This window comes from Taeniopygia guttata, chromosome 1 (genome assembly GCF_048771995.1).
Source record: "Taeniopygia guttata chromosome 1, bTaeGut7.mat, whole genome shotgun sequence".
In the NCBI taxonomy this organism is placed as follows: domain Eukaryota; kingdom Metazoa; phylum Chordata; class Aves; order Passeriformes; family Estrildidae; genus Taeniopygia; species Taeniopygia guttata.
Genome location: NC_133024.1, coordinates 46027758 through 46035189, shown reverse-complemented (window position 1 = coordinate 46035189; position 7432 = coordinate 46027758). Strand labels below are relative to the sequence as shown.

The 7432-nt window shown below is 36.2% G+C and overlaps 1 long non-coding RNA gene across 1 annotated transcript; it reads left to right on the top strand.

Moving 5' to 3' along the window:
• The first annotated feature begins 617 nt into the window (after positions 1–617).
• On the top strand, positions 618–1585 carry LOC115497770 (uncharacterized). The gene is made up of 2 exons (XR_003963359.4): positions 618–898; positions 1238–1585. It is a non-coding gene; the product is annotated as an uncharacterized lncRNA (long non-coding RNA).
• Positions 1586–7432: the final 5847 nt, after the last annotated feature.

Below are 7432 nucleotides of genomic sequence, written 5' to 3'. Positions count from 1 at the left end.
GTTTCCCCAAAAAAAGGGATATTCCAGAGCCAAGCTCTTTCTTACCTGCTGCTCTTCTGGCCCCATGATTACATTCCTGGGAGTATACATTATACATTCCTGGGAGTACAGACCAGATTTAGGAGAGAATGATGCTCTCACACAAAATCTTCCTAGTTCAGTTTCTCAGGGTACCTGAGAAACAGCTCTGTGCAAACACGCCTCACTGCAGATCTTGCCTCTTAAACAGCTATTTGAACAACTAGGATATTATATATATTCATACATACATACATACATACATACATACATATATATATATATATATATACACATACACATCCTTTCCTTCACCTTGAGAATACCTTTTCCACCCATGGGTGGTAGTCAGGAGATGTTAGGGTGTCTAATTCACTGGTTTGATTCCACATAAGATTTTTGAGTTTTTCATCTATAAATTTTTCATTTTTGAGGTTTTCATCTATAAGTTTTCCATCTATAATCTGCTGGTTTTGTTAAAAACAGCAAGGTGCATTGACCTTCTGTTTGTGCAAGCTGAGGATGTTATGTAGTAGAGAAAATCAGAAACAATACACCTCCTTCTGTCTCTAGCCCTCTGATATGCTCAGATCTCAGTGACATGAAGTATGCATAATTAATCAACTCTCAGATTACACTTTCAGCGTGTTTGCCATGTGAGTCTGCAACCTACTACTACACAATTCCTTACGGCAAGGTCAAGGATCAAATAACAGGTGGCTTAAATGGTACAGCAATCAGATCAGAAGACTTGCTCCAAAAGGACGTTACCTTTTCTCCCTGTATCTCTATCTGTGTTGATAAAACAGCTTCTTATTTGATGAAGAAAAGCTCATAAAGGTGGTCTGATGAAAAATTTGTTGAGACAATCATCTTTAGGGTAAGAGTTTTATATGAAAATATTATCCTATTTTATTTATAGATAATAAATTTGATATATATAAAGAGATATATATAGATATAGATGATATAGATATGATGATTTGGTGGTGTTTTTCTTTCCTTTCAAACATATATATAGTCTGTTTTCTAACAAAATATAGTCTTAGAAAATGAGAGTTTGGTAACTAAATCATATCCATATTAGTAAGGTTATTTACTGAGATTTAAAATATATTTAGTCTAAGATCATGTCTTTAACAGTAGCTGGTAGAAGGGACTGTCTAGTGACCTCCCAAAAGTTCCTTCATGAGACAACCCAGTTATGTCTTTCTCTCAGCTCCAAGATGACAGAAGGATATGCCTCATTCACCCTAGCCCATGGAGAGCCCACACTGGTGCAGGAAAATATGTGAATGACCAGGAGCAAAAGAAAGAAACTGCTGTGTGCTGACCATACCCACCTCTACCCTGGGACTGTGGCACTTGGGGTGGATAGAGGGGAATTAAGTGGAAGATTGATGCTGAGTCTGGGAGCAGGATAAAGAAGAGAGTTTTAATCTTTGTCTTTGTTTCTCACTACCCAAATCCATCTTTGTTATATCTTGCCACTGAGTGGCTGAGCCTGTGGACAGCTGGAATAGTACTCTTAGTAAAGGAAAATAAAGAAGGCCCTCAACTCCCTGCAGAGCTGGTGTCCAGGATCTGCTCAGCTTGGAAGAAGAGAGTATTAGAAAGGCAGTCTTGTGGTAATGGAGTATGTGTTGGAGACAGTCTATGCGCATAATCCTAAGCCAAATATTTCAACAATTTCTATAAGGTCCATATTTCCCTCACTTGGCTCAAATATACAGTCAGGCACTGACCTGGAGCAATGAAACTCTTACACGCAGATTGGGAATCAATGGGAACAGTGCCTAGTAAAGGTTGCTTGAGTGAGGAAGTATAAGGAAACAGAAATATACAAAGTAACAATATTCCCTTTCTGCAGTTAAGGGATTTCCTGAGTCAGAGGACAAGCATCTGTCCTCCACAACTTTTAACAGTTGCATCCAGCTGCACATTTACCTCCTTGTCTTCCTGGAAAAAAGGGAAGGGAAGGGAAGGGAAGGGAAGGGAAGGGAAGGGAAGGGAAGGGAAGGGAAGGGAAGGGAAGGGAAGGGAAGGGAAGGGAAGGGAAGGGAAGGGAAGGGAAGGGAAGGGAAGGGAAGGGAAGGGAAGGGAAGGGAAGGGAAGGGAAGGGAAGGGAAGGGAAGGGAAGGGAAGGGAAGGGAAGGGAAGGGAAGGGAAGGGAAGGGAAGGGATCAAAAATAATTTTATTCTTTTATTTTATTGATTTTAGTTTTGTGACTGCTATTTTTTGCTGTGGTGTTTGTGAGGCAGGTGACCAGATTCAGGAAAAAAAAAAAAAAGTCCCAATGGAATGATGATGTTGATTCATTACATAGCATAAGGATATAATAAAAAAAATTTCTTGTATTTTATAACATTAAAATTACATTTCTATAGCTGCTAATACTTAATGATTTGTTAAATCTATCTGCAATGATTCCAGTGTTTTCCTGAGTGAAAATATGTAGTTGAAAGTGTATATTTAGTTAGGTTAATTTTTCTCCTTCTGTGTTTCTTTCTGCTTACTCAGATTGAATTTCACCTGATATTTTGTTCCTCAGAAACCCTATTACCCTGTGATCTTGCTACATTTCTACTCAGTCAGCTTTGACTGTCCTCAATAATTTTGTGTCATTGGCAGCAGACTCTGTTATCTGACTGTTCATCCACTCTTTCTGTCAGTCCTGAATACACAGAACACAATACACCACTGAGTTGGTCATGTATTCACACCAAGTGTTTCTAAGTTCCTGAGTGGTTAGAGGTCTATCTGGTAGAGGTCTGAGTCGTATGAAAGGTCTTTCAACTTTGCCATTGTCAGACTTCTAAAAACTTTAGAGGATTTTTATCTTTTTTCTGGAATTAAAGACAATCTTGGAAGCATTTTCTATGCCCTTGATCATGTGAAGACTAATTTTATAGCAAACACTGCCTTCACTTGAGAAGGTATTCTGGTTGACATGAAAAGCTGTTCTCTTGTGTAGCTTGCCAAAAGTTTAATGAAGACAAGAAATCTAAGAAGTTTAATGTACATTTATGCACATGCACCTTTATTTTTAGCTATTTGGCTTTTTCTTTCAAAACACATGATTTATCTTTTTAAGGCACTAAGTGATGGTGTCCCAACATCCCAGAAGGCTAGAACTTGCATTCTTTTCTCTTTAGATATCTAAAAACAATGGAAAAGCAATGTACCTTAAGATCTTCACTGGGAGCAGCTTTATTCTCTAGTACAGGCAGTATAATGGAAACAGGAGAAAAGGGCTTTAGTGGTGGCTGAACAACATCTAAAAAAATTATAGTCACTTTTTTCCAAGATACTGCAGCTTAGTGTATTGCTAAAGTAAGAGTCTTTAATTTGTGGAAGCTGGCATATGTAAGAATCTATCCCAGGAACTGTGGCGTTCACCCACACATAATTGGTCCTGTAAGCATTACTGAAATATTTATTTTTGAACATTTAAAATTAAAGGTCCTGTCTTCCCAGAAAATTATCAGAGTAAACGATATTCTTCCCAGAACATACACATTGTAGATACAGACCTTCCTGAAAGGAAATGTCTTATAATAATTATTACCAAAATTGTAATTTTGTTCTTTCATGGAACAAGAGAGTGCTGGAAAGGAGCCATTTTATGTATTTATATATTTTACACACTCAGCAAGGATGAATATTTTATTTTAAATGTTTATATTTTTATTAATTGTGAGAATTAAGTTGTGAGAAGGTAAGTACCTTCACTGCCTTTTATAAATTAAGGAAATTTGGAGCTGCTCAACAATTTGCAGATTTGGATTCCAGTTGTGTGGAGTATTACATAGCCAAATACTGAGCTGAAAAGGCTTGTTTAGATGAAAGATCAAACTGAAAGAAAATACTAGTTTAGAGGATACCAAAGAAGTGAAATGAGGAGAGGTTTTGAAGAAGAGATTATGGATGGGTATAATTAGATGAAATATCAGGAAAACACTTTCTAATAGTGAGGATTATTAACCTACAGAACAGTGTCTCAAGGGAACCAATTCAGAGGCAAAGGAATATATTAGCTGAAATATAAGCCTTAGTCATTACTTTCCCTATGATTTGTGTTTCTTACCCTTTAAAAATGTGGGATTTGCACAAACTGTGTTTCTATTTATAATAGATAGATAGATAGATAGACAGATAGATAGACAGATATAGACATATTTGCATACATACCTTTACTTTTGTACTTCCCTAGGTCCCCCCTGCTCTTTCCACAGAAATAGAAGGTACAGCATTTAATTTCTGCTCACTGTGCCTGAGACAAGCTCAGCGCTGCATGGTCTTCACCATGCAAACATATTCACACAGTTTAGCTTAGTCTTACACCCAGCCCAGTCACTCCTTGTAGAAACCATTGGGGTGTGTGGAAGTAACAACTTGTGTGGTAGTGATGGTTAAGAGCACCAAGCTCTAATACTGCATTTTATACTGATTAATTAAAGTACCTGTGAGCTTGGAACTGCTGTTAGCCATACTGTGGCTTTGCTAGAGCTGCTCTTGTCATATTTTTTCCCATGACAGAATCCTCCAACAGCTTCTGGGCCTGGTTGCAGAATTAGCAACTCCCAACAGGTGAGGGACTGAGTTTTAAAGAATAAGAGAGTTAGATAATATAGCTGTGGGCTCTTACATATCAGGTGTCCTCAGAGTATAAGAATGATCCTGATGCTTCCAATTTACAGTCAGTCTTTAGTTTTGAAATGCATATAATCAGTTAGATTATAGAGCTTCTTAGTTTACAGAAATGCTTATTTGCTATAAATTATCTCAAAGATATTTTGGGGTTTTTGCTGCTGAATGTAATACTTCAGAAAAATATTATTCACTAATATTCAGTCCTCTTTTTTTAGAACTAAGTAAATTTTCCGGGTGAATGTTTTCATAGTGCTCATCTATTTTCTCAGAATTCACTTGATGAGTTTCTAAACTAAGTTTTTGTGTAAGACCAGTCCATGAGATTGCTAATAAACCTCAAATAAAGTGTATGACAAATGGAATGAATCTGAAAGTTTCAAGAGAAAAGCATCAATTTTCTGTTTACCTCTGCCTCCTCGTTTTGCCAATTACATGGTTTTATTTTCAGCACCATTTCCTTAAAATTTTTACCTAGTTTACCTTCTTCATGTAATTCAGGGCTCAATGGCAGTTCTTTTCCTCTGTAAGTATCCAGACATATTATACACTGCATTCCAGAACTTTTACACTCTTCACATTCCCCTTGAATTAATATTATATTTCTGTAACTATTCTGAGACAAATTTATCTTTTTCAAAATTACTTTATGCAATTCCCAGTTTGATCTAGATATCTTCTATGAATCATCAAAAAAATTGAATGACATCCACTAAAAATTGAATTTTAGTGTTCATAGCATAATTCTCCAAGAATGCAAACAAAACACAGAAAACAAGTCCCATAAACAGAACATTAAAAAATATTCCTTCTTGCTGGAAACTCAAATGAATGATTCACTTGGATTCTTAGGGATTTTCATAGTATAAATGGCATGGGTTTAGCCTAACCTTTTTAAAGTAAGAAATCCCATTGATGCCAAATGTGACAACAAAAGCTCTATTCTTTATTGAGAAATAATTATTCACATTTACTATCTCCCTTCTCAAAAGATGAAGAAAATAAAGAAAAAAATACCACAAAAAAAGCCTTGTGAGAAGTCCAAGGCAGAATGCCAAAGACAGCATTCAAAATTAGAGTTAGTTAAAATGAGAGGGACTGAAGTTGCATAAGTAGACACTTAGCAGCATGACAGGTCACCCTACAGGCACATGTGTCACTATTTTTTTTCCCTCCTAAATATAGAAAAGAAATAAGGAGAGTAATTATGGTTTTGTGGCTTTAGTATTGACCTAGGTTTGGTTCCTGTTCTGCTTCCAGTCTTACTTTGAAGAAATCACAGAGGGTCAAACCACATTTGATGTTAATGCAGCACAGTCAATAAAGTCATGCTGCTTTAATCCTTCTGAAAATCCTGTTGGTAATTTTTCTGTGCCTCAGCTCCTTACTTGTGGCCTTATACTCAATACTATTTCCTTTCTCCATCCATTTGTGAATATTGCTTATTTACACACACACACACACACAAAAAAAAAAAAAAAAAAAAAAAAAAGGAAAATAAAAGCCCTATACAGGAATACACTACACTTTCATTAGCAGCTGAGCAGCCTAAACCCTGAAAAGCATGGAAGCTTTGCAGGTATTTTCTTTCTTTCATGTATCCCATGGTGCAGGCTGAGCATCCAGCTGATCACAGCAGTCATGATTTGCAGTCTTTAGGAGGTTTGAGGTACCTTGCACTCTCCTTGACCTCTACAGAGCCAGATTCAGGTTTATAGGCAACCACTGTGCAGTTCTGAACATCTGTTTCTCAAGTTCCATTGTAATTCAGAATCCAGTTTCTTGAATTCTGAGTGAATACACCAAGGAATGTGGTTTGGTTGGTGACTTTGTTTTATGGGGACGTTGTTAGATTTTTGGTTTTAATTTGGTTTTGGGTTGGTTTGAATTTTGGGTTGGGGGTTTGCTTGTTTATTTCTTTGAGGTTTTTTAGGTTTTTTTTTTTATTGTCCAGTGTCTAGGAAGTAGATATACAAAGGCAATGGAAATGAGATGGAGTTTTGTTCAGTTTCATTAATGTATCTCACTTCTAAGAGAAGGAATACCACTCTCACTAGGCAGAACGGATGACAACAAAAGGTATAGAAATGTACTCAGAGCACTTACATAGAACCTGCATATTCTTCCCCAGCTAAAATTCTTTGAATTTTTTTCAGCTTTAGTAAAATGCAAAGGAACTGATAGACTGCTTTCTTTAGATCTAATTGTATTGGCTAACAGAAGATTATCTCTTATGAAAGTAAAGAATTCACAGTAACTGGTCTGTTTTTTAAATTTTATTTATTTTGTTTGCGTGTTTGTTTTAATATAATGACAGAAATTCATTGTCTAGAGAATGAAAAATTAATTTTCTAATAAGTGACAAGTAAATACATGGAGAAAAGCAGATCTCCATTCATTAGAAAGACTATAGACTGTACTGCACCACAGTAGTCAGCTGTGCCAGTAATTTTGACATTCCTTTGCAAATTAGCCAGGCTTTGTGAGTACAGGTCTACTTTACTGCACAGGGGGGCTTTCAGCTCTTGGAATCTGGCAGGGGTTCAAGATCAAAGTGTTGCTTTGAACCCAAGTGTTAGCCATGCAAAATAAACACAATTTACCTTGTAATAAAAAGCATCACTGAGCGAAAAAAGAAAAAAAAAGAAAATAACATTTTTGAAAACTTTAAAATGCAAATTTAATACTTACACTATTGCTACTAAATTAGAATAAGGAGGAAAATTACTAAAATATTGTAAAAAAAAAAAAAGATCTATAGCT